Below are 27,635 nucleotides of genomic sequence, written 5' to 3' on the forward strand. Positions count from 1 at the left end.
CTCCACAGCTGTCAAAAGATTTTCTTTTCTTTCCTTCACAGGAGCTCTCCGTGGTGCTGATTTCCTGATTTTGGAGGAACTGCTGGTGGGACGCTCCAGTCACAAAATGACGCAAAGAACACTTTCTGGAATAAAAACACTGTAAGTGATCTTATATGAAATGGAGATTGAGGTTATTTTGCACTATTTATATTGTATGGAATATAATTTTATGCCGCATAAGGATTTATACACTTCCAAAAGAGTGTGTCTTGTTCTCTGGTACAAATCTGCCTCACAAGATTCTGAATACGTCATTTTCAAGTTTTCAGTTCTTCCTCTTTGTAAAAGAAGAAATCAGATCAGATTTCATTCTGGAAATACATCTTGCATGATGCAGAACTTGGTATGACTGCCGTGTACGATCGCTCACAATATAAATAATCACAAGAACAAGCAGAAAACTCAGTGCAGCTCAGGCTTTATTTGTTGTCACATCATTACAAAGCATATATCCAACTGAGACATAAAATAAGCAAAAATCATCACACACTGTTCTGTAGGCTCATAGTATCTATTTGGAGCTCAATGTAGATTTATGCAGCATAAATACAGTGTATTACTGAGATATTTGTTTCAAATTTCTAAATGTTCAAATTGAAGAGATATATACGGTATGTATGTATATAATTGTTTGAAATCAAGAACCATATTATCCAAATATGGGAATGTAGGTTTTCAAGAACCTGAAAGTTCAAGTTATGTGAAAGTTACCAGTAATGACATCCTGTGATGTAGATGGAGAATGTTAAAAGGAAAGTCTGCTCAACCTTTTTATCAATACAACTACATGCTTTCTTCTATTTTTGGTTAATTTGATTAATCCATTTGGTTCATTCGTTCATTGGTTAGTACTTAATGTAATTATTGTTCAAAACAAATGTATAAAAGGCCTTTGGCTTGTCATGACAGCCATATTTCTCTGAGCTGAATTTAAAATAAAATGGATAATAAAACCTAATAGTTTATATAGTCATCAGGTAAAATATTCTACTTCTTAAACTGGCCTGTTTATAACTACTGCAGTTTGTGTAGTAACTATTTTGAATTGTGTTTACCTTATTTAGTCTAGCCTTGTATGAAATCCTATGGCCTTTAATTGGTTACAGCTTCAACGCTGCGTTGTCAGACGCACGCCTGTAGGTGGCATTGAATCACTTATATTTCTATATGTTGACTCCATCCGCCTAAACGCTGCAGCCGTCGTCAGTTTGTGTCCCTGCAAGGCTCCTCAGCCTCTGCTGTAGGCCCGAGGTTTGGTGTGGTGGACTGGAGCTGTTGGCCTACTTTTGCTTATGAAATAATGTATTAACAACTGAAACCACAGCTGAGACCATAGCCCACAGAGTCTTAGCTTTAACATTTTAAAGACTGTAGAGAGTTTCGCAAAGGCTTCTAAAGGTGAGGAATTAACATTAATGCACAAATAATGTTTCCATAATCAGACACATCGTTAGGATGTTCAGTTTGCAGGCAGACTTTGCGGCCGGTGCATCAGAAGCATTAACCCATGCTTTAGGTCATGTGTACATTTAAAATATACAATTTTATCAGGCTATTTCTATATTTAGGTCAACTCTCCTCGTTTTAAGCACTGAGCTTACGTCTGGAAATAAACTGATTTTGACTCCGAAGAGAAAACTGGCGCATTTGATAATGAATCAAACCCTTCGCAAGGTTCTAAATTAAAAATAGATATAAGATGTGGTAAAGAGCATCTTAAATTTAAATGATAACTGAAGATATTTCTGTAAAACTCAAGCGACAGGCCAACTGACCCCACTCGGCTCAAGTCCAATTGTTTTCGTAAACCTGTGTCGTATTCTGCGCGAGTCTTTGCACATTTTTTATTTTGCATAACTGAGACTAAACAGACATTTAAAACGACAACAACAACAAAAAACCTGTTTAAAGACGCGGTTTATCAGTTAAGTGGCGGTAACCTAATTTCATGCTATAATCGCCTATTAAAGTACGCATTGCACCCACCTAGTCAAAGCAGCACACTCACACACATAGACACGCATACGCATGCTTGCGCGTGCGCACGCACACTCACGCGCAGCTGAGTGACAGTACAGCAGTCAGCTTTATCCTGCTGCTCTGGTTTCCAGCCAGGGCCTGTTTCTGTAACGTGGGTCAAAGTAGTGAACTAAAACCTGCGGCAGCTGATGAAACAATGAAGTGATCAAATCTGAAGCGTGATGCTGTGTAGATTCCTCTCTTGGCATTCACCGCGTGCCTTAATTGTATGGACATTAAATCAAGGTCCGCTGTGAACACGCAGAGTGACAACCCTTCAAGAAGTCGCCTTCTCACCCTGCTGACGGGTGCAGAATGAAACCAAGCCAGCAGTCTCTGACCCTGCCTGACTTCCCCGCGCCCAAACCTCCAGCATCTGCCGCCAAGGAGGATGCAAGACTGTATGACTGCGATTTAAGTACAGCTCCCGCTTCCGTGCGCGCGCTCGGGGCGCATGCACACACACACACACACACACACACACACACACACACACACACACACACACACACACACACACAAATCTAAAGCCGATTTTGCAACACAGTCACGCGCGCGCGCACACGCATGTAGACAGTCAAATCTAAAGCCGATTTATAGCCTACACCAGCAATAATGCGCGCGGCCACATTCTTCCCCTGCGCCTCTTTTGGATTCAACGCAAAGAAATATTGATATCACTGCGCCACTGCTCGGCGGTAAACCCCATCAGCATACGACACATAATCAAAGGATGTGAAGCAAAGCTTGCACCTGAAAAGCCGCATAGCATTTACTAACATCTCTAGCCTCAGATTCTGTGGTTGTGCGTCTTTACGCATCTCTTGGCAGGTTACCTCGCACAGAATGACAGCTGAGGCGATATAGGCTCTCGCTTTGTCCTTCCTTAAAACCACTCAATTTACAACATTAGCCTGACCCCAAAACACAAAGACAAGAGTGAAAGACAGAAGAAAGCAACGGTGTCAGCACACCACAAGGCTATTTGTTTGAAGTCATACATCCCACTGCGAAGAGTACTGTATGTTCCATTTAACTTGGCTTGAATGTTCCCCGACTTGTCCATGATCAACGCCCTCGGACAAAACGCGCGATGCCTCTTCTCTCCTCTCATGCAGCTGACAATCTACAGAAGGCTAGTTTTACATCAAGGCTACTGTATATCTGGGGGAAAAAGGCAAGTCGCTCTTCTATGCGCCACAGAGCACTCTAGCAGATCCCTACAAGCTGGTTTCGAGAGGCTGATTCTGTCGTCTTTGAAGTGGAAAAAAATGTGCTTCTTCGTCTTCAGGAAGGTCCTCTCTCCACCAAGAGTCAGTCGGTTCCTTTTGGATCGCGTCTTTTTAATCTGACCCATTTCAGGCACAATCCAGCCCTGGATGCATGCCCCCCTCTCTCACTCTCCTCTCTCTCTTTCGGGCTGTGTGATCCACTGTCTCCCGGATTAGAGCGCCCCTCTCTTCCCATCCTAGACAATTGCGAGTCTCTGCTGATTGGGCTTCAGCGCAAGAGGATTACATGGGCGCACAATGACGTCATGGCCCGGGGCCCAAGCCCCCCCTCCCCTCCCTCCCCACCCCCACCCCCCTTCCTCACCTCCCCCCATTAAAACCAAATCCTCATCAGCCCCAAATGTCCTTGAAACCACCGGCCTGACTTTCTGCAGCGCGTCATGCATGCATGCATCGGGGCAGACATACTGTTTACGCTCACAAATCTAATAGTTGTAGCCGATGGTTGGCATTCACTAACAAACACAGTGTAGCCTGGGTGCAGAGGAAACCAAAATAACATGACACTTCCACCTCTTCCACACACCTGAATGCTGACACCCTGAGGGGTTTTACACAGACAGGTGCATGTCCAGTGCATAATTGCTGCTACAAACCAATGTTGCAGGCTCAATCATGACCTCCACTTTTTCATCCTCGTGAGGCAAACCTCGTCTCCAAAAAGCACCAAATAAAGTTTCACTCGTGTCAACCCACCCCTCCACCCCACCATTGGCCTATACACTTAAATTATGCCAAGATGAAGGTGAATAGATTCTACTCTGCAAATGAAACACTGGTGTATTGATCAGCCAATAGATGTATTAACCATCTACTACATTTCTGGTGCAGACTAGGCCCACATCAGCTTACAGTTCTCTCCTTTGGCTTTAAATGTTTCATGCAGCATCTATAGAATTGTATCTTTGACAAATCTGCAACAGAGTGTTCACGGTTATTTTTCTAAAGCCTTTGGCCTGTGATCCCAGATGGTAAGGACTTAAACCATATGCTGCCTGCTGCAGAGTGCATCACTTAATATTTTGCGTAAAAGGAGAAGATAGAAAATACTCTCATGTTGTGCGTATTTGTTTTTATTACACTATATGCTACACGTGTATGTACATTACCTATTGCATTTTTCTCTCATCACTGTTAGCACTGTTGGAGGAAATTCACTTTAGCCTAATTGATTATGTGATAAATGTGGATCTTTTCTGCTTTCTGACTTTGGAGTAAAACAATTATTTTATTAGTGTTGACTACAGTTGTTGTCTGCCAGACATATTAAACGTAAATATTTGTCTGCTCTCCTGAATGCAGGCCTGTGGGAAATTACATGAAACAGATATTTTGCGTGTAGCGTCCTATTTCAAAAAAAAAGTTTTTAAAGATTATTCATTTAACTAATGTGTCAATTAAAATGATTGGCCTCTGTTTTTTAAAAAAATATTTTTTGCATTTGTTTTTTGCAGGTTGACCCCACAGTGGGCCTGTAGTCTGCAGCCCATCATCGATTTGTATAATTCCACATATATATTTTTGAAGTAATCTTTTTCTTGAACGAATAACTCTTGTTAGCACTGCCATACGTCTACCTGTATTCACATTATGCATTTCAGCGCCGTTACAAATATAAAATCCTACAGGAATATATTGATTTCTGTCCCGGAAGAAAATGTCATTGGATTTTCAAATGTTTCTCCCTCCTATCGTGGCTTGTGTCTACCTCCCACTGTTGGCTGAACAAAGAGATGGAGAGGAGGAACCGTCAGCGGTGTCCAGGATGAAACCGCTGCCCTTCACTCTCCATAACTGAGCCTATAGAATCGCAAATGTGCTCTTTTTCAAACAAATGCAATTATTAACTATTTTAAAACAGGCGCGCCTATTGTTTCACATCAGCCTCCGTCGCAATCTACATCTCAAAACGAGCTTCCTGCATTTGCATTAATGCAAGTCAATTCACTAATGCAAGTCATTTGTAAGGCCTTTAGGTCTATTGGTTCCCCATTGCCAAAAAAAAAAAAGGAAAAAAAATAGAAAAACGTGATAACCCAGCCGACAGTAGCGGCCACCTGCTACAGGAGAAGCGTCCTCCGTCCAGCAGCCTATATACTGATAAATCCACGCCGGCTTGCACTCAAAATCCTTTGTTCAGTTTCTTACTCTCGTCGTTGCGGGTATCCTCCAGCTATGCACCATACTGTGGCTCCATCACGTCTTCCTCTCCATTTTGTGCAACCGCAGGCCTTCATCTGTGCAGAATACGCATGCGAGTAACGCCTAACTTTTAGTGGAAATAGCCTCCGTTTTTCCTCTCTCCTCGTGCACACTGGAGCAAGGAGAGGGCGAGATTGTGAATTGAATTGCACTTGCTTTTCTCCCCTCATCTCTCCCTCTGCCGAGCTGAGCGGCCTCCACATCTTAAGCTGAATGAAGGGGGAGTTGTCCCTGTGCATTACAATGACATTCAGGCCCCATTCATTCAGCCACTGTCTAACGGTCTTTGGACAGCAAATGCACCCCCATCGGGGGGTCGCAGCCCCCTCATTACACCCCCAATCCCAACACGCAGCCCCCCACAATAGCCCCAACAAAAGAGAGAGGAGAGTCGGCCCCAGTTGTGCGAGCTGCGGCCCCTGGACTTTTGAGGTACGCTGGGAAAATATTCCTGTGCGTTTGAATTACATTAAGGAACGTGCCGTGGTGGAGTTTAACGCGGAGTTGGCACCAAAAGCGTTTTTAAAAACAAATATGTTTTTTTTAATTTCTCACTGCCTGTCATCGGACTCTCTCTGCAGCAGGTGAAGCTCGGTTGACCATTAAAATAAAGGTGTGATGAAACATGCAGGGAAAAGTCTCTCTCTATGAATTGCAAAGTTGGCGCAAACAGCTGAGTAAAATATGGTGAGAGAGTGACACATATAGAGGTGCACGACCAGGCTCACGCAGGAACCTGCAGAATTACGCACACGCCAGGGAAAGTTTAGTTTATTCTCTCCGCGCAAAATCACACCATAGATGCAAAATATAATTTAATCTGAAGCCATGCGTTTGTAAACATTGCGGAATATGCCCTTATTAAACTGAGATTTCACATAAAACGTTGAAACAATATGTTATAGCCTAAATAACTAAAAAATAATTGTTATAAAAATGTTTTTTTCTTTAAAAAAAAAAGGCAATTCGTAAAAGCTTGATGCTGCTCTATTCACCTGTAAACAACATGCAAGCAAACAAACATCCACTTAGCTTCTGTTATGTCTTTACGCATAGAAATGATTTCTGAGTCTATTAGAAATATTGATCACATTCGCCTAAATAATAATAATAACAATAACAATATTAATAATGATAATGATAATAATAATAATATTAATAATAATAATAATAATAATAATGCAATAACATTGATACCAGATTGAAATAGGGGACATTGTAGGAGAAATTGTCCCGGTGTGGAGAGCCAACTTTCCCAGGGAAATCATACCGATTTCCGAAATGCTGTTGAAGGCCCGAATAGGCACAGCTGGGCATCTGCTTATGGGTCTATTCATCAGGAGGAGGGAGAGGTCAGCGCTGCGGCCCGGTGGGCAGCTCCGCACCATAAGCTCGTTATGCAGATACACAGCTTATAGTTTATAACAGGACTCTCCTCTAACACAGACACCTTGGTGCTAACTGTCCTTCATCAGGTGATCAGAAACGTGACAGGGATTTAAAGCACTAATATAACTTATTGTAAGTATATATATATGTAGGTTACTTATATGCTATATGTTAGTTTGGCATATCTTGCATTAATTTTCACACAAGTTTTGTTAGTTTTATTAGCTGAAAATTTCTTTCTCTTTTTTGGGTAAACTATTTATTTTACCTTTGTACTTATGTTTTATTTAATTAATATATTATTTGTCATTACTCACAGATTAACAGTCGCTAGTGAAGGGCTCTAAGAAAACAAAAAACATATTGCTAAGCCATTCATTAAATACTAAATGCGGGACATTTCCCACTTTAAAACACTGAAGAAGAAGAAGAAGAAAAAAAAGAAACAAATCTCCGGTGCATTTTCCCTAAACCTCCCACACTTTTATACTGGCACTGCTACTTGTTTTGAGAGGCACATAAAGAGGTGTAATTTTGCAAACATTTCTTAAGTGCAGAGAGCCAGAAGGACCCTCTAGTATTGTCCACGGAGAGAAAGAGAAACACGTTGACAAAGGAATCCATTGTTCCTTGTGAACAATTCAAGGGGCCTAGTAAGCTGTCCTCTACGATCAGGCAGCCGGCCGCTGATTTGAATGCAAGGGGCCCCTCCAAGGAGAAATGGTAATATATGGCAAGATATAACAAACACTAGCCTATATTAAAAGCTTGCAACCGGGCTATTACCGAGTCCTGTACACACACATGTGCACGCACACACACACACACACACACACACACACACACACACACACACACACACACACACACACACACACACTGTAGACAGACAGAGAAGTTGGAAGCAAAGTTTACTGTACTTTGGATACACTGTGTTGCACCTGCTCAGAGTTTTTTTTAGAGCCTCAGTAAAGCTAATTTGCTCCACATAGTCACAGGTAAGCTTATATTGATGCAGAAACATTACCTAAAATTATATATTTTTAAAATTCTACCAGAATCATATTTGTTATCCAAAAAAAATGAATTTTAATTTAAATTAATATGCATATCTACCTTCTCTTGTTGATATAATTGTTTCTATGTTCCCACGGTTATCACCTGGTTTGAAATATGATGCTAGCTCATAAAGTTAAGCCATAATAAGGTCACTGCTATAGACGTGTTCAACAATATATGATTTAAAATGTATTTTAACAGTTTTTGTACATTTACATATTCCACTGATTGCTGTTTTATTTCATTTCACTTTCTTATCTTGTTTATTTAGAACAAATACAAAACACAAATTATTTGATACATATATAAACATAAATACACACATACAAAAAAACAAAACAATAAAATGCAAAAAAGAAAAGAAAGATTTGCATGTTCTCCGTTCAAAGTTGCACTAAAAGTCATTCCGGTGCGTTGAGGACGAGCCTGTCAGCTGAATTTTGGCCGCACAACAGAAAGAGACAAAATCCCCACTATATCACCGTTCATCATTTCACTATGAGAAAAATTACACCGCACATTTGTTGAGAGATGAAATGTCACCTGTGTGTCTCAGAGCACACACACACACACGCACACACGCACGCACACGCACACGCCACCAAAGGATCCCTTCCTTTACCGATTCCTCATTTTGGATGTTTAATAGACGAACGAATTGCATTTGTCCTTTGCTTTGTGGACTCCATATCAATAATACTGAGCCACTTGACCAGCGAGGTGAGCATCAGTACTAATGTGGAGGTCCTTGACTCTATCTGATAAATGTCATGAGCTGTTTGCATTGATCTGTTTGTGACACAGTGGGCAGAAAAAAGGGGGTCATTATCCTGTCTGCCTCTGCACGGTTATTGTACGTTTGAACGGCTGTTGAATCTCAGATCTATCTTGAACTGTGGAGATTTAGATTGGAGTGATGTTGCTGATAACAGCCAATGTTCATGCTTGTGAAGTGTCCACGCAGGAACAGCATAGATTCACTATATATGTGTAAGTGGTGCAAAATTCAGCTGATTGTGTATTTGAGCGTCTATGCGCTCATAAGGCTGGAGAGGAGTTTCATTCACACATGTTATCATTAGATTGTACATTACTGAAGCTGCACCTCAGTCATGTACTCCTGTCTGAGCAGTCAGGAGGTTGGAGAGGAAATAGACTCCTGAAAGGACACACTGAATAACCACGAACACTAACTGCCTCCATAGATATTCATTACTAGCTGTTGTAAAACAAGTCAAATTCCAACGAGTCTAATACCTCTGCAGCAAAGACAGATTTTTTTTTTTATTCCACTGAGACAGAGAGCAGAGGTGACACCGCCGCTGAGGTGAGTTTTACACAAATCCTGCGTGTCAGCCGTTCACGTGAAAACAAAGGCGCACGTTTAACCTCCCTTCAAAGCGCTGCTCTTACTGATGCTCATTCATGCCCAGCTGATGCTGTTTTATAAGTGCATGTGGAGTCACACAAAGACACACACAAGTCCTTCTTTTTCTCTTTCTGTCTGTCTGTCACACACACACACACACACACACACACACACACACACACACGCAAACCTGCAACAATTCAGTAAACTTCTGCACAGCTTTCTCTCATCCACACTGTGACTAAACCTTGCTTTGGTCTCATATTCACAGCACACACAGCTCCTCTACGCTGTCAGTTAACCCCGCAATTAACCCGCACCTCAGCCAAACATCATCAGAGAGAGAGGGAGACTGAGGAGGAAGACAGACAGATAAAAGGACAGTGAGAGAGAGAGAGAGAGAGAGAGAGAGAGAGAAATGGTGATCTTGTCACGCATATATATTGGAAATTTAAACATGAAAAACTACAAATAACTAAAGGAAGTTTTACAATTCTATTTATATTTTTGCCTGATTCATATTGTTCATAAAATATTATTTTTTTTCACTTGTTTCATTTTGTAAATGTTGGTGTGTGTCTTTTTTCTCTGCCTGGCTTATATTTTGTACTTTGCCAGATATATTAAATTATATTCCTCTCTCTTTTTAAAAATAGATACTGAAAGATTAAGCTACACTATCCATATAGCTCACCCCTGTGACCTCTCCCATCCCCCACACTTTTTTTTTTTTCTCTTTTTGCAGATTGGGTAGGCCCCAGTCGAGAGGTTTGGGCGTTGGAGCATCAGGGAGGTTTTGCATACAGCTGTATTCAAGTCTGGGGCAACTCCACTAACAGGCTGATGGAGATCATAACAAGAAAAATTGTTTTGAAAAATGAAATTTAAAAAAAAAAATCATTTAATGTGATTTTTTTGGGGAGGGGAGGGGCGTGTGTTTAGGTTTTATGGTCAAAATAAGAGAAATGATAGACTGAGTGAAAATAAGATGCTGCCCCTGAGTGAGATGGTGGAAGCTAAATGTTAAAAGATGAGGGTGCTGACCTTTAATCATCTCTGTTGTATGTCGCAGGAGCTGCTTCCAGAGGAACAGCAGAGTGGAGTCCAGGAGATGAAGGTGTTTCTTTACATCACTCTTCATTACTGTAACCCAGGGCACACAATATGAGGAAGCAGCCCACAAAAAAATCCAGTAAAACACCCCTGCTTTATACTGAAAATATGGTAATATCAGGGCTTTTGTCTTCTATACAATAAAAAATATATCCTATCTATTTAAACAAGATTTATTATGTAAACACACAGCTTCTTTGATTTGCTTGACACATTTTATTTAGAGAAATTTAATTTTCTTAATCACATCAAAACCTACAGTATATTAAAGTTATTTTCCTTAACGTTATTTAATTTCATATCCTAAAGAATTTTGTATGTCTAGAAATGACAATAATGCAGCCAGAGATAAGGTTGATGAGGTCGTGCACTGAGGTTACGGTTCAACCATTGTTTTCCTCCTTATATTTGTACAGAGTGGTGCCGCATTGTGTCTAGTGGGCATTGTGGAGTATCTGGGGGAACTGTTTAGTCCCCCCATAAGAAGATTAGAGATGATTGGTTTTATTGACTGGCCCATGCTGCGATTATCAGGGCGACTCTCAGAGCACCGAGCCACGCTTTTGTCTGGCCCTCATTGTTCTTCCCAGCCCAAGACCCTGCACTGATATGAATTTGATATGACAGTAAAGTGCCAATTATGTACATACATGCGAGGCCCTGCTTCCTTTCAGCTCCGTGTTGAGCAAAAAGACAGGGAGGTGAGGACGAGAGGAGAGGAGAGATAAGGTGACTGAATATCTTGACAGGTTAGCGAGCGGGTCTTGAGGATAATTTGCTGCAAGAATCTGGAGTCTGTTATTTTCCTGACCCGTATATTGTCAATAAAACGCCACTATCGACACATTGATGAGCGATAAAGGGGTCACGTCGGTGTGTGTTTTTTTTTTTTCCTACCAGCTAGCCTGTCATATCCTATCAGCATCAGCTGCATCTGTGACTGATTATTGCCATCAGTTCAAGGATTACTAAATGACTTAAACATGAATATTACACTGCTTTCATTTTAAGGCAGCACAGATTTTATTTCCTTTGACTCACTTGTTAAATTTACTGATTATTCATTTGATAACTATATAAACTTATTTGAGATGCGTCTAAATTTGACTTGCATACATTATATTCACATTTGTGCGAGTGTGTGTGCTCAGCTGTGTGTTTGCATCTGCATTTGTGCTCTCTATATTTGTGTGTGTGTGTGTGTGTGTGTGTGTGGGTGAGAACTTGAACCAGGCGAACATTTGAAATGAGAGTCGGAAACGGTGTGTAAGTCCATTTCTAATTCCCTTTCATCCTTCTCTTCCTTTTCTCCCTCTTTTATGTACTCGTCTTGGAGAAAAGGTGTTAAATCATCTAAATCATTCCCTGGCTATTATATCCAATTAATGCCTCCTCATGGTGTTTTATTGTGTTATAAACTGCTATTGCTTGTGGTTCAGTAGACAAACACAATGTGTCTGTGCCGCCTGCCACCGGGGCTGGCTGTGGCTGTGCTGGGGAGGGACAGAGGGGGACTTGGCCACTGCCCATGGGGGCCCTGGCCACTCTAAATCAGTTAGTTTTGGAGGAGATCCTAGTCAGCTTTTTAAGAGGGTCCATTATAGGCTTGTTAATGCCTCAGCCGAGGGGGAAACACTACTAACTGCACTCAATTCTCTATGCACTCAGTCTCCTTCTCACTCGCTCGCTCGCACAAACACACACACACACACACACACACAAACACACACACCCATTTTCCTCTCCCTCTCACTCTCCCTTCGCTGTGTGTTTCTCTTGAGATGTGTGTTGTCTTCTCCGTGTACAGTGTGTTGTTCGTGCGCACGACACACCCATCTCTGCTTGTGTCTCCTCTTTATGAATTTCATGGGTTTGGCCTTCACCGAAAGTAACACGATATCACAAAGTCTAACCATTTCTTGCGTTGATCTGTGTGCTTTGGGTCTGAGTGTGTTCTTTTGTGCGTCTGTGCACACATGTGTGCAGCTATGGCCGTGTGTGTGTGTGTGTGTGTGTGTGTGTGTGTGCAGTGTGTAAAATGTGTTAAGCAGATTGACGGTTTCTTTGAAGATGTATTTTGGAGCCTTGAGGGGGGATTCAGGAGTGTGTTATTGCATATTTAGGACAGTGTGTGAGGGTCTTTTGAGAGAGTGTGTGTGTGTGAAATTTTAATTCACACTATAAGTGTGAAGCAGCTTAGTTCATTTATCACTGAGAGGAGATACCCAAAGAGCTGTTTCAACTCCCAGTAGGTCCTCTGTCACACCGAGCTCTTGAGGATCCTAACTAGCCGCAAAGAACAAAACCTATGAAGTTCATCAAGGAACAAATGCTTGTTGGTAATTTCACTTCCCACTTCATCTGCTGTTTCAGCCATATATATTTACCTCTTCCCATTTTTATTCAGTTCTATTTTCCCTCCGCTATATATCAAATTCTATGTTTTTCCTCTCCAGCAAAGCGGTCACGGTTGCTTTGTTCTGCTCGTGGTCGAGCTATAGGCACCAATATTGCCACACCTGAGGTGCAAGCTAATGTCCTCCATCTCCGCATTCTGAATCGTCGTCAAGGAAAGGTGCCTCTCGGTCGCCCTGGAAACCATGCCTCCCAGCATGCTTTGTGTGAGTGACAGGAGGAAGGTGTGACAGAGTGAGAGCTTTGTGTGAATGGACATCTTGCGAGCTGGACAAGCTCTAAAGCCTTTTCTATTCATCGGCAGCGCCTGAATGTGCCACAGTTTACCTCACATGTTGTCATGTGCTGAAAACAATATTATTCTCATCATTAACATTAGTTTACACTGTTAATTCTGTACAGTCGCTCTGTCCAAGCTGAATGTAGAGACTCTTAAAGATATGTCGTAATTATCTTGTTCCTTCCGTGTTCAAATTCTTATTCCCGGTGTAAAAATCATGCAAATTCTACGACTACGGCGGCAAAATAATTTTGTTCTCTGTTGAGGGGAATGAGCAGGATAAGTGGCTGCCATGATTGGTTACAGCAGTGGCAGCCTGTGTTCATCTCGCTCCCCTCTGTGCCTGCTCATGCAAGACTCTCTGAGAGTGTGTCCTCCTTGAGGAAAACATGCGTATGTGTCCTGAGAATGTAAGTCTCCTTTCTCCTCTGAATACAAACCAGACTTGAACATAGCTATGTACTGTATGTCTGTGTATTGTATGTTGTATATATGTGTGTGTAATTCTGATCCAAGTCTGTAAAAGGTAAAGTAAAGTGTGCTTGACTTCATTAAAGGACAGTTGTCTGCTGTAGTTTACAGTCTGCAATAAGTACTTGAGTGTATGCAAGTGTGTGCCTGTGCTGACGTCAATACAATCAACTCTTGAATTTCGAATCTTGTTTGTGTGGATGTGTGTGTGTGTGTGTGTGTGTGTTTCTGTGCAGTGCATGGTTCAATCTCAGACGTCTGATAAAGTATGAAACCAATAACTGATAAAGTATCAGACAGCAGACAGTGCTGTCCACTGGTGGACCTGGAAACAGACCATTTCCTGAACACTGACCAGATAAGCAAAATCAGAAATAACTGACTCCAGGGAGCACCTGTCAGGTCATACTGATATGTAGTTTAACTCTCAGTTGCAGTTTCAGTTTCTGTGGAGCTTTGCGCATCCTTGTTTTCAATCTTTCTCACTAAAAATAATTATAATTTCATCCCTTTCATGCAAAGAAGCAGCTCAAAGTACAGTATGTCTCACTGCATTCATCAATGGGGACAAGGTGACACAAAAATGACAATATTACTCATAAATGTGCACAAATAATGACATTTTAAGTTAACAGATCAAAAAACAAACAAAAATAGGAGGGGATAAGATCTTTTATGTCTCCATCCTCTCATTGTCACCCCAACATACCCAACTAATCTCTCAGAGCTGCTGATTTCTCATGACTGAAAACTTTTACACCACACTGAACCAGACTCCTCAGCCTCTTAGCCACGTTTGAGAAATGTAAAAAAAAAAACAACAACAAAAAAAAACAGCCATTACACACAACTGATGATGGGCCTGTGAAATCCCTGGTCCCCACATCCACACGTTTTCCCACCCCATTATCATTATCACCACGTTATCACCACGTCATCATTAGCTACATCTAACTGTGACGGTGCCTGTGCTGTTTTTTTTTTTTTTTTCTTTCTTCACTCCGGTCTGTGTTGTGCCTTTAAATATTTTCTATCAGGTTTTGATTACCGTGGCTGCTGCGTTATGAGCGGTGTTGCTGTGTAAAACAAACATAACATACATTTCATGTTGTTGCTCTGATAGTGAAGATAATATTTGAACATGTGTGTCTTGAACCAGATTTATCAAACAGATCCCCGACTTCATTAATTTGTCAATATATCCTTGAACGAGTCCCAACTTACTTTTGTTTTCCTCTTATCTTTATCTTTTACTTTTTGGTCCCAATCTATTTGTCTGACCAGACATGGTTTTTTCTCATTGAGGCTATTCCTGTCTTTCTGACCTCCTACCTCTTTTTCCTCATCCCTCCTTTTTTAGTGTCCTCTTATCTTTCTGTCTTTTCCACTCATTAGCCTACTTTATCTTTCTCTTCTTCTGTTATCTTTTCTCCTCTCCTCTCCTCTCCTCTCCTCTCCTCTCCTCTCCTCTCCTCTCCTCTCCTCCTCCATCCTGCATGCCTCAGCAGCCTCTCCTTCCTGTCTGTCTGTGTTGGCATGAGCCTCCCTGGCTCTGCCCCCGCCTGCCCGCACTTTATGCTGATTGGACCAGCTGTTCCACTTAAATTCACCATGGCAACCACAACCTGTCGCCTAGCAACCCTGCTCTTCTCCCTGATTCCTGCCAGTGTTCTCCACAGGCGGAGGGAGAGAGAAAGGGAGAAGAAGAGATTGAAAATTCCCTCAGATTTTTTTTTTTTTTTGTGCATGCGTGTGTTTCTGTTTATGTGTGTGTGTGTGTGTGTGCCTGTGCATGTGTGGACATGGGTACGTTTGGCTCCTCTTCTGTGAGTCAGAGGGAAATGTGTTGAGTGTGCTGATGAGATGGTTAAATGCAGACTGTGTTTGCATGTAGGCCAGAGGAACCTTCAGTTTGCTCAGAGTAGGCTGGAAGGCATAGATGTGTGTGTCAAATGAAGGTTGTGTGTGTGTGTGTGTGTGTGTCTCCTTGTCTCCCCGTTGACTGGACTTGTCCTCTCAGGCGTGATGAGAGCAAGGGTACATGCAAGCTCATGCTAAAGAATTCATGGCGCTGCTTCTCTCAGAGGCCCCACTGTCAGTGTAGCCTCATGGCCCAAGCATACTAATAAGAGACACTCGATGGATGGACACACACACACACACACACACATAATCACACACATATAAACACCAAACGGGTTGCACTCTGTTCTGGCATGTTCTTGTCCACCTATTTTAATCGAGGGAAGATTACCTAGTTGCTAATGGACTTTTCCTGCGGCCTGGGAACCGGTCCCAGGGCCAGGTAATCCCACAGCTCATCCCCAGCAGATGAACTCTTATCCTGGGGAGAGCAGCAGGAAGCTCCCTTCCACCTCTTATAATTGGATCTCATACAAGTCCAAAGTTGTTTTCAGGTTTGCTCCCACTTCAGCTCTCACCTCTGCGTCGAAGAAAGATTAAATACCTACACAGTGTTCTGCTTCTGCACATGACAGGAGTGTTGGATGCATTCTGCACAGTCCCAGAGTGTATTTTTAGTCATTACATACACATAATTAATTACGAGTTTATTTGAATATGTGTTCAACTGTCTTCATCACCCCCGTGGAGAATAAGGTATCTTTTAGACTGGCTCGCTAATTAATGTTTGCAACTGAAACATTAACAAACATAGATCATATTAATAAATGAGGAGCCATAAACTGCAGCATAAATTATTTTCTATTATCTTCTATATTGTAGTCTAATTATAGACTACAATATATGATTCACACAATTTTCATACTCGTCAGTGACCCCTCATGCCTCATGTTTTTTCCTTTAATTCGTCACTATGTATGCTTATTGTTTATTTTTAGCCTTGCTCTTGGTGGACTGGTCCACCACTTTGGTTTAGACATGAAATTCTGTAGAGACACAGATGATCCCCAGTAGATGAATCTGGTGGTACCCTGATTTTTCCTATAGTGCCACCACAAGGTTGACATTTTTGGCTTTGTGTGAAATGTCTCAACAACTATTAGATAGATTGGCATGAAACTTATACACGTTTGTGGTCTCAAACAATGAATCCCTCTGTTGATCCCCTTACTGTTCTTCCAACGCCTTAAGCATGTCAAAGTTTTCACATATCCGGTGAAATATCGCCACATTTACTTTATGGATTGGCACAAAATTTGGTACATGGTCATCAATGGTTTCTAGTCAATATATCGTAATGACTTTGGTGATGACCTGACCTTTCATTGCGCTATCATCAGGTCAAATTTTCAATCTGTCCAATACTTTGGTTTACGAAAAAGCTGCAAAAGTAACAACATTCCCATCAGCCCCAGCTGCACTTTTTGTTTAGTGCTAATTAGCAAATTCTAAGTTAGCATGCCGATACACTTAAAGTCCCCCTCCACTCAAAAATTTGTTTTTCTGATTGTCAACTGACTGTGATGTTTGCACTTCACTGTGCAGAATAATATATGTGCAGAGTTTGACACTGAAAATCTGTTTTCAAATTAATATACCAAAGGAGGCAAGTTTCTCTGTGCTCACCGAAAATCTCAGTTTAAGGTGTGAACCTATGAGCATGATTTGTGAAATCACAACTAGTTTGGAGCCAGTCTTGGTCCAGTGTGCAACTTACACAAGTGTGATGTGAAAACTTGAAGCCTTTAGTGCACATAAAACTGAGAATGGACTGTTCAGTGAAGTAGGAGACATCTTGAGTCAAGCAGTTAAACTTTTGAAATGGACAATATTTACATATTCATAGATTCTGTATTTCTTAATGTGGGAGAAGGAATAGATGTCATTTTAAGAAATCTTAACTAGTTAACTGAACTTTTTTGTAGAAAAACCATATCAGACACAAATTATTATTCAAAGCAGGGTATTTTTTAAAAAAAAAAAAAATATATATATATATATAAATATCTTAAAATGTCTGGAAGGGATCTTTAACTAAAGTGGTAAACATGGTAAACATTAGCCTTATTTATGTTGTTCTATACTGTATTTTTTTTTTATTATATAACATTCAATAAAGAACACTGTGTAAAATGTCACAGTGGGAAAAGCACAGGTGTAAATAATACAATTAATAATGGCTGAACTCCACTTAGCTGCTTCAGTTTCAGGGTCCTGGTATTGTGAATACTGCCTCACGGTCACACTGTCATGGCCCACTGGGACACTTGAATATAATAACAGAGCCATTATTTATGTTATTAGTAACACCTGTGCTTTTCCTAAGCTGACAAGTCAAAACATCCACTGTGAAAAAGCCCTTTTGTGTCATTGTGCCCTTTTAGCACAAGGCTGATGAACGTTTTCTCATTTGTCGCCTCCTCTCTCTCAAAACATAGAGGTGAGCCGTTCTATCAACAGTAAAATCTTAATCAGTTCATCAAAATAAAAGAGTATTGCTTTTGAACTATTACTATTTGTAGAGATTAAGAAAGCCTTTATCACAAGGAACAAGATGTTATGAAACAACGGGAGGCAGGGTGGAAAATCACAGGGGGCGATGACCAGACTCACTGTATTATTATCTGCCAAACATATACACACAAACATAAGCAAGCGCACCACAAATTATTATTTGAAGTCAACTTTTTTCCTCTCTCATCTTTTGACTGACTTTGTATTACTCACACACACCCTCTTCCCACCTTTTTTCTCTCTCGCTGCTGTCGTTCTCCCCCCCCTTTGCCTCAGAAGACAACGCAGATACGACTTGTGTCTGATCTCCAACTTCCACTGCATTTTTCGGTTGGTTTATAGAACGCTCCCGTTCATGTAATGTCAACACAGACTGCCTCAGAAAATTATGTGTTATTGGAGTTCTTTGTTTTCATCGACTTTCCCAAAACATTGCCACCACAGGGTCAGAGATGCGTCAGGGATAATGGCTGGTATATCTTTTCTAGTTAATCACACACACCGAGACACACTGGTGTAGAGGTAAATACACGCAGACACACTTCCAGACACACACCAAGTAAACAACACCACTAAAAGGAGAGGACCTTGCGATAAGTCATTTGCATGAGATGGTACATGCATAGTCCATTAAAGAATAGGATGAAGGGAAACAAGCCAAGGCTCTTATGGTAATTGAAATAGGTTTCCTGAGAGGCTGCCAGTTGGCCCACCAGAATTTGAATCAACACGGGGCCCCTCGTGTCAAATGGGGCCCCAACACCAATCTGTCTGATTGGAAACCCCCCGAGTTCAAACCATGGAGGAACCGTTCTGATGCGTAGTGAGTTGGGATCTGAGGGGTCAGACCTTGACCTCCACGGTGCCGGTTCCCTAAATTTGCTCCTTACCCTTCCCTGTGAACCATTATGGGATTGCTGCATGTTTATGTTGAAAATTTGAACGCCTCAAGTTTCTCGGAAATGATTATTTTGCCCGGATTTCTGCTTACTCTCCATTCTGTTGCACTCCACTCTACATTACTGTATTAAGAGCTGATTTGCAAAGCCATCGGACCTTCATGTCGAGGCAGCTTCCACAGCAGAGGAACACAGAGATTACACAGGGATTAGCTGGTGTCATCTCACACGTTGCTCCAAGATGCTGCCCAAAAAAAAGGAATAAGTGAGGCTTTTTTCTCCCTAGTTTTGCACTCAGACACAGAGAAAGAAACACAGAAGCACATATATTATTATATACATATTTGACTGTATGTTACTGAAACAATTTCTTTGAAAGGACAAGCATTTTACAATAATGCGGAACTCCAACTCATGAAATGAGAAACCTAGAAACTTGCGAATATAGAGTCTGACAGCAGTTTATCTTCCTGTTTTCTTTTCAGGAAAAAATATATAAAATCTGCGAGGGTTTTAAGATTTCTCCATCGATCTCCTCTTTCATCTATCCTTCTTTATCTAGTTCTGACAGATCCTTGACCTTCCTCATCTTTCCTTTTTTTTTTCTTTCTTCTGAGGGAGAGATAAAGGAAAAGATGGGACTGTTGGTGGTTCTTCAGTGTTTTGGAGGATTGAGGCTGATTATTTTTGGGGATGGGGAGGAGGTTGCAGTTGAAAACAGAGGTCCTGGCTTTGCTTTAAGATAGTGATGCTTTGATTGCTGTGACAGTTTATCTTTATTATAACATTCCATAATGGAAAATCGACCCTGACCACTAAGCCCGGGACCTTATCTGTGGGAGTCTGCACTGGATGGAAGTGTATGTGCACATGAGTGTGTGTCTGAGAGGTTATTCAAGAGATAAAAGGGCAAAGACAAGTGTTTGGAATCAGGGACAAGACGTCAAACTGAGTGCAACTTTTTAAATTTTCTTATTGATTAATAACACATAAAACCTTGGATTTGGGGCAATAATGGGATTACTAGTGCTGTTGGAGATTAACTGTATGCCAAAATCTTAATTTCACAAGCCCTCCTTAGTCTGTCTGTTCCCTTGAGTGAGTGTGTGTGGTGAACAATGCTCCTGTTAGCTGGGCTGCAGCGGGCGGTGGGCCCTGATGATAAGGGGCCCTACATTCACCCACAAGCTTGAGAGACAATAGCAGGCTGGGGCCTTGTTGCCGTCTCGGCGGCCTTGCTCTCTCTTGTCTGTGTGGACGTGAGAAGCTCCAGTGACAGATGGCTGGGACACACTGCCATATCTGTTACCTTTCCGAATGACGTGCAATATGTACTCTTTCCTACAGACGACCACAGAGAGACGGCAGCTGTCCACCCCTCTCCCCACACCGCCCTGTGAGGAACACGCAGTTCATCTGCAGCCCAATCCAAATTCAGCTGAAAATTTCCATAGAGAAAAAGATAATGTTCGGTGTCAAATCGTATCTGGCTGGAACAATAACTGATATCACGGTGAAAAAGTGAGATTTGAGCATATTTGTGGCAAATTAGAGTATTCTATTTGTAGCCAATGTTATTTTTGGTTTCTGTTGAAACCGTTCTTTTGTTGTTTGAGAAAAAAAAGTGATGCTGTATGCTTTCATATTTATATCAAATCAGTCCCAAGGGCTGCACTGTGCAGAATAATAATCTGAAATTGCATAACCTATACCATCTTCATACTGAAAGCATCTCCTCTCCTGTAACACGGGTACAAGTAACCTCAATTTCTTTGAGCCCCTAGACAGAATCAAAAGCTATCTGTAATAAGCAGCCATGATGAAAATATGTATGAGTCACCAAGGGCAAGCCTGAGAAATTTAATTCTTTTAGCTTATATGACTCACTGTAAAACACTACCAATAAGTGTCTGCGTTCTCTCTCCCTCTATCTGTGTGTGTGTGTATGTGTGTGTGTGTGTCCCTCCTCCTCCCTCTGTATGTGATTTATAATGGCGTAGTCCTAGTGAGGGCCTTCGGAGGCAGATCGAGGGGAATTGGTCTAATTTGCGTGAACTGCTGTTGATTTATAGCCAAGCCAGAGGTTAATGACGGTGTCGCTCATTGCCGCTTGTTCTTTCCACTGTAATGTCGTTATAAGGAGGCAATGCCAAGACCCCGCGGCATTGTATCCATCTTTTCTTTCCACACAGCGACCACTCTCCTCCCCTCTTTGCCACTCACCCCTGACACCTCACCTATGCAGCTCCACCATTCACGTGCAAAGAGATGCACTGGAGAGGTTGATTATCTTTATGAACAGACTGTTTTGGACAAACGTCTTCGCTGAGTGCTCTTTGGAGTTTCAGCTGTACCGCTGTGCTGACATGGAAGCTACGGGAGCATGCAGTAGCCATGCAGGGGGTGAAAAGTTTTCACACCAATATAAATATGCTTCATTACAAATAAAAGTGATGCATGCAAAAGTCAGAGTGCAGAAGTATTAGCAGCACAACATCTTTAAATACCAAAAGTAGTTATTATGCAGATTGGCCCCTCTCAAAGAGGGGTTATGTTATTATATCCTGTATATTATATTATAGGATTATTTTTATTGATGCATGAACATGTAAACATCATTTTTATGCTGTAGCTCGTTGAAATAGAGCTTAGTGTATCTGCTTTATATACTGTTGGGTTTCACAACATTGAATCAAAGGAGACTTTTTTGACACCGATTAACAGAAAAAGACCCTTTTATACCACAGTGAAAACAAGCCTCTACAAAGTGATTTACATAATTTCATATGAAACACATAAAATATATCTTCACATAAGTATTCAGCTCCTCCAAATAAGTATTTAGTGTTTAGTAAATGCACCTATGGCAGCAGTTAGAGCCTTGAAGAGTGTGTGCAGAGAAGTCTTTATCAGCCTTACAGATCTGGACACTGCAATTTTTCCTCATTCTTCTTTGCAAAAAATTGCTCATGCTCTGTCAGGTTTCATGGGGAATGAAGAATGATGTAGATTTTGCGACTGACTCACCAAAAGTCGGACCTTCCAAGTAAGTTCCAAACAAGTGTTTTATACTACAATCAATTTAAACTCCTTGACTGAACACATGTGATTTCCATTTAGCGAACTTTATGACTTCTAAAACCACTTGGCTGCACCAGTGATGATTTAGTCATGTTCTATTAAAGGCAGTGAATACTTACATATGCAAACAAGTATTTGTATCTCTAATTTCCAATGAATTTAGATCATTTTATAGAGATCTGTTTTCACCTCAACATTAAAGGTATTTTTTATTGATCAGTCTAAATAAAACCTAAATTTACACTAAATTTACTTTGATTCAATGAAGTAAAACAATAAAACTTCCAAAGGGTGTGAATACTTATTATAGGCACTGTACATAGTATTTCTTTCACTGATCATATGTTTGTATGTAAAATCTTAATCTACAGAGTAACTAGCTCTCAAATAAATGAAGTGTAAGAAAATAACGAAACGAGAGGTTGCACAAAATGGAAACATACAAGAAATGTTTTTATGTACAACACGTGAGTAAATGTACTTAGTTACTTTCTACCACTAGCAGGAGCACACTGGAGAGCAAGCACACACATACACACACACACTTCATGACATTGACATAGACACTCTGTGGCTGCAGCGGCGGTCTCAGACAGGGCTCATCTGTGCGTGTCTCCAGAAGCAAGGAATGCTGGTAGCATCAGCCCAGGAGAGGTTGTGTCTGTCTGGGCATGGATGCTGCCCTGTCACCCACCCCGCTGCTCCCACCCCACGCTTACCTCTGCCTCCCTGAGCAGCAGCAGCAGCGGCAGCAGCAGCAGTAGCAGCAGCACGGCATGAGAACCCTGAGACGGACTCTGAATACAGACGAGAGAGAGACAGAGAGAGGGAGAGGGAGGGAAGATATGCTCTAAGATGTGTGCCCGCTCGTCTTCACACCAACTCCCTTTCCATGCTGTGTACTTTTATTGCCTCATACACTGAAAATAATCATTTTCTAATTCATCCAGCCTTTTTTAATCAATGGAAAATTCATCCGCCCACATTAAACCCTGAAAATGTTTTCCACTTGACCTGTGAGAAAGGATGGCTTTGGAGTATCACACTGCTGTTGTCACAGCAGCAGCACTGTGACAGGAGGCAGCCATAGTCTAATGTTGGGGGAGGAAAATATCCAAAGCATTTACAAAACACCCATGACACGTGTCAAATCAATGTTGCTGTGCTGTTTGTAGTCAGCTCTTGATGGTACCAAAGCGTTGCCAAAGAGAATTCTGTAGCGCCGTGGCTCGTCAGCTGGGTATTGCATTTTCTGCTTTTATGAAATGAAATCTATGTGCACGGCTTTCCCAAGGAGCACTCATGAATTCCAAACTACTTTGACAGATTTTCAGAGGCGTGAACGGGTCTCTCTTGCACGCTCCCCTCTCATCGCCCCGCGTTCCCTTTTTTGTCATTTCAATCACATTTTCAATGAATCCAGAAAGTTTGCTGAGATAAGTTTGAAGCCCAATCTGTTCTGGATTACCAGTGAAATGTGCTCCCCAGGGAATTTTATGTTTCTTTATTTCTTTGTTGATTTTTTCACTTTGTCTGTCTGTCTGTCTATCTATCTATCTATCTATCTATCTATCTATCTATCTATCTATCTATCTAACTATCAGAAGCTTGTTTTCTCTCGCTCTCTCTTGTCACGGTTCTATGTGAAAAATGATCTGAAAATGTCAAACCTCTTGTGGAGTCATTTCTATGAGCCTTATTAGGACAGTTGTGAAATATCACTGAACAAGTGCAACACACAATCAGACAATATCCTTTTTCCTTGTCATTACACATTGAGCTGCAGCATCCATGACACCAACAGGTCCGTATTTTTCAGATATGTTGGGCATAGATGTATCTCTGTCATCTGTAAGGAGATCTTACAGTGGAATTCATAAAAATTCATTTGACATGGCGAATTTTGATAGCATGTATGCACAGGGATTGGAGTGACGCATGTCTGACAGTAAGGGAGAACAGAAAGAAAGATATGAGAAATGTTATTTATCTGGGCGTATATACTTTTTTCTTGTCATGATCCAAATCCTCATATTCCATACAGCAACATCATATATTATGACGATAATCCCCAAAATAAGTTTCAGTCCAGTTGACTTTTTATTGCCGCTGTATGACCGAAAGACAGAAAATAATTCTGCATGTCTGATAATGAGAGGAAGAACACGGTAGATTGGAAGGTGCTGTGAGGTTGGCCGATAGGAGTTGGCATGATGCACTGCAGAGCGACAAGGTGCTTCTGCCAGACTTTGTAGGACACACACACACACACACACACACACGTTCAAACACACACCATCTGTTACAGACACAGTGCAGGGGCCAGACATTTACTTCACATGACTCAGAAACAGGAAAAAAATCCAGATACCATATGTAGTTAATATGCATGTCATAAAAACACACTCTATGCATGAAATACATCTACTTTTGAATCAAAGGGAAGGAAATTAACTACTCTGAAACATTACTGATATCTATTTTCAAAGATACAGCAATTTGAATGGTGTTACATTAATTGTGTGGACTGAATTACATTAACTACATGTATTGGCTTTGATTAGCTTGAACTCTTTTACCAGTTTTCTGTACAAATCTGCATATTTTATACCTAGTTCATTGAAAGCACTTTAACTTTTTAATTTATTTGCTGGTTTACATTCCCAGATTGCAATGTATAATTAACCTCAGTTCTAAAATTTCTGCAAAACACAGAGATCTCCTACATAACGGGTCCTTAAAAAGTTATATAAGACACCAAACATGTCCATCATGACTACTTAGGAATACGTTTGATTGTTAGTATATTAGAGCTGTCATTTGTTACTGTTTTTTATGTTTTATTGACTAAACAAGTAACCATGAAAATTATCAATAGCTGCAGCCCCGCTGAATATAAACCACAAAGAGGAAGTTTGGTTTTAAATATGTGCTCAGTTTACTTTACGTATAGATTGACAAATGCATTTTTTGACATAATGTGTCTTTGTGGTGTTGCACATTGTTTGCCACTGCCATTAACTCTGGTGTATTTCAACTTTTTCCTTTACATTATCATAGTTTGTATTATTACAGTTTTTTTATGCATGTGAATACATTGCTTGAGTGTTTTTGTGCAAATGAGGAGTGAATAAAGTATTTTGAATTGTGAATTGAATTAAATATTTGACTTCATGATTCTTTTAAAGTAATAGACACACTAATAAAAGTATTTTATCTTCACACTTTGTCTAATAATTTAAATTTGCCAAAGCTCATATGTACTGAAGACCAAAGTGCGAAACAAAATGACATTTTATGCATTTACTTCAGTTAAAATTGTGATGTGATGTATGAAACCTCAGCTGTTAAAGACAAAATAAATTGTCTGATTTCAGCCCATGAACAATGAGCAAACTGAACCAATTAGCATAATAATAATGGCCTCACTTGCATATGGATGTTATTTGATGGTATTGGTTTTCTGCTGCTTTGATGGATGAGTGAAGCGTTCCTCCTGCTTCATTGTCTAAAAGTGTGCGCATGTGTTGACAGGGCAGGTTGTGTTTGGCTTCAGATGGAGTTTGGGTCGGGACTGGAGGGCTGGAGGTCAGAGTTTACCCCTGGCTTCAGGCTCCGCTGTGTCATCTGTCTTTGTTGGGTAAATCAGTTGCCTTCTGCTGGGGTCAAGGTTTGGTTAAGGTCAAAGGTCGCCAACAACTGCGGATGTCTTATGAGGCAAGGTGCTGCGTCTGTTACGTCTGCTGCGTCACAGACACAAAGACACACGCACACAGACACACACGCACACACAAAGCTTCAGAGGCCTTATCTGGCGGCTGCAAGCCGACGTAACAGCCAGACGACTCCCCCTGATGTAATGCTTATGTTGTGTCTGATCTCCATATCTAATTGACATCCCCCGACACACACAAATTGACCTCTACCCCCACTACACACACACACACACACGCACACACTGTCCATCTTCCATCAGTGTTTTTCATCACAACTCTCTTTCTCTTCTGCTGCTCTATCTTTTGAGAAAAAAAACACAACCAATGACATAAAAAGGCTGCTTACTAAATAGTCTTCAAAGCACCTGCCCTCTATCCATCCATCCATCCATCCACCCATCCACCAATCCATCCATCTCTCTGTTCACCCCTCCTCCTCCCTCAGCCACCAGCTGAGCCTGCTGACGGCGGCGGCTGTGTGGGGGTTGAGGTCTGTTCGTGGATGAGGGGAAGGAGCAGAGGGATTTTGGGGTTGCTGGGGATGAATGAGGTCGTCTAAATGTGCGACACGTGCCGGGGCGGCTGCTGCTGCTGCTGCTGATTCACACTATCAGCCCCCCCCCTTTTAAAAACACAAGCTGGCACACGCACACTCTCACACATATGCACAAATGCGCACACAATAAAACCTCACATTCCCTTTTCCACCTAATCCATCTATTAGTGCAGATACACTCAAACACTCCAGACAAACATGGCGGTCTGAATGTAAAGACACCACTGACAAATATGCACATGCTAACATACACACACATATACACGCTGGACTCATCCCCGATCCTGATTGGCTGAGCGCGGCAGAAGCAGGCAGGGGGGAATTAAGGTCACATGGTGTGTGCTGCTGTAATCCTTTACTGCACCCAAGGACAGGTTGGCCTCCACTAGCAGCAGCAGCAGCAGTCACCTCCGACAGCAAAGGAAAAGGAGTGGAAGGAGGGGACAAGAGTGCATGTGCAGTGTTTGTTTGGGTGTCAGTTAATGATTATGTTTTAGTAAGGAGATCACACCTTTTACACACAAATGTCCAGTGTTGTAGCCCTTGATTCACCAGTGCTGTCTGTCCTGAGCTACAGCAACATGGAGGATGGCGTATGTGTGTGTAGAGGGAGATAAATCTGTGTATTCTTGTAAATTAGAGCAACGGATGCAGTAAGAGAACGAGAGAGTAGAGATGAGAGTACAGTAGTACAGTATTATGTGTTGTTTCTCCGGGGAGGCTGAGGTGACAGACTGGTACGCCTCTCACTCCAGTGATTTCGCCTGCCGCCTGCTGCCTCATATACCCACAGCTCTACGGTCAGTTGTCATGGAAACAAGAGGATAGGGTGTATATTTTTTTTGGTGAAATGTACATTGGCGTGTAGAGGAGGATGGGGCTGGTGGGGGGCGGCGTTGGTAGGTAAGTAGGTAGGTAGGCAGGTAGATTGGTACTTTATCAATCCACGGAAGGGGGATTTCTTTGTCACAGCAGCAATAGCAATAAGGGTAGGTATAAGAATAATGATAAATAAAAATAAACAATACATTCTACAAGATTGAAATATACAAATGTGGAAATATACAAATGCTATTTAGGAGCTGGGTGTGCAAAAGAGCAAATGTTCAGGTGCATAGTGTTTGTCTGTTAGTTATAGTCTGATGGCGGTGGGCGAGAAGGACAGCCTGTGCTGCACCGTGGTACACCGAGGCAGGATGAGTCTGTTGCTGAACCTGCTCCTCTGCCATGGCCATAGTGTCATGAAGTGAATGAGAGGCGTTGTCCATGATGGCTAGCAGTTTGACCAATATTCT

At 41.5% G+C, this 27,635-nt stretch overlaps 1 long non-coding RNA gene across 1 annotated transcript in view; it reads left to right on the top strand.

Moving 5' to 3' along the window:
• The first annotated feature begins 504 nt into the window (after window positions 1-504).
• The window catches only part of LOC121895576, a 39,664-nt gene continuing 12,533 nt past the window's right edge, over window positions 505-27,635 (top strand). Inside the window, exons 1-2 of the long non-coding RNA XR_006095809.1 lie at window positions 505-1,440; window positions 10,445-10,489. This is a non-coding gene — a long non-coding RNA (uncharacterized LOC121895576). The remainder of the gene's footprint in view (window positions 1,441-10,444; window positions 10,490-27,635) is intronic.

Source organism: Thunnus maccoyii, chromosome 4 (genome assembly GCF_910596095.1).
Source record: "Thunnus maccoyii chromosome 4, fThuMac1.1, whole genome shotgun sequence".
Taxonomy (NCBI): Eukaryota; Metazoa; Chordata; class Actinopteri; order Scombriformes; family Scombridae; genus Thunnus; species Thunnus maccoyii.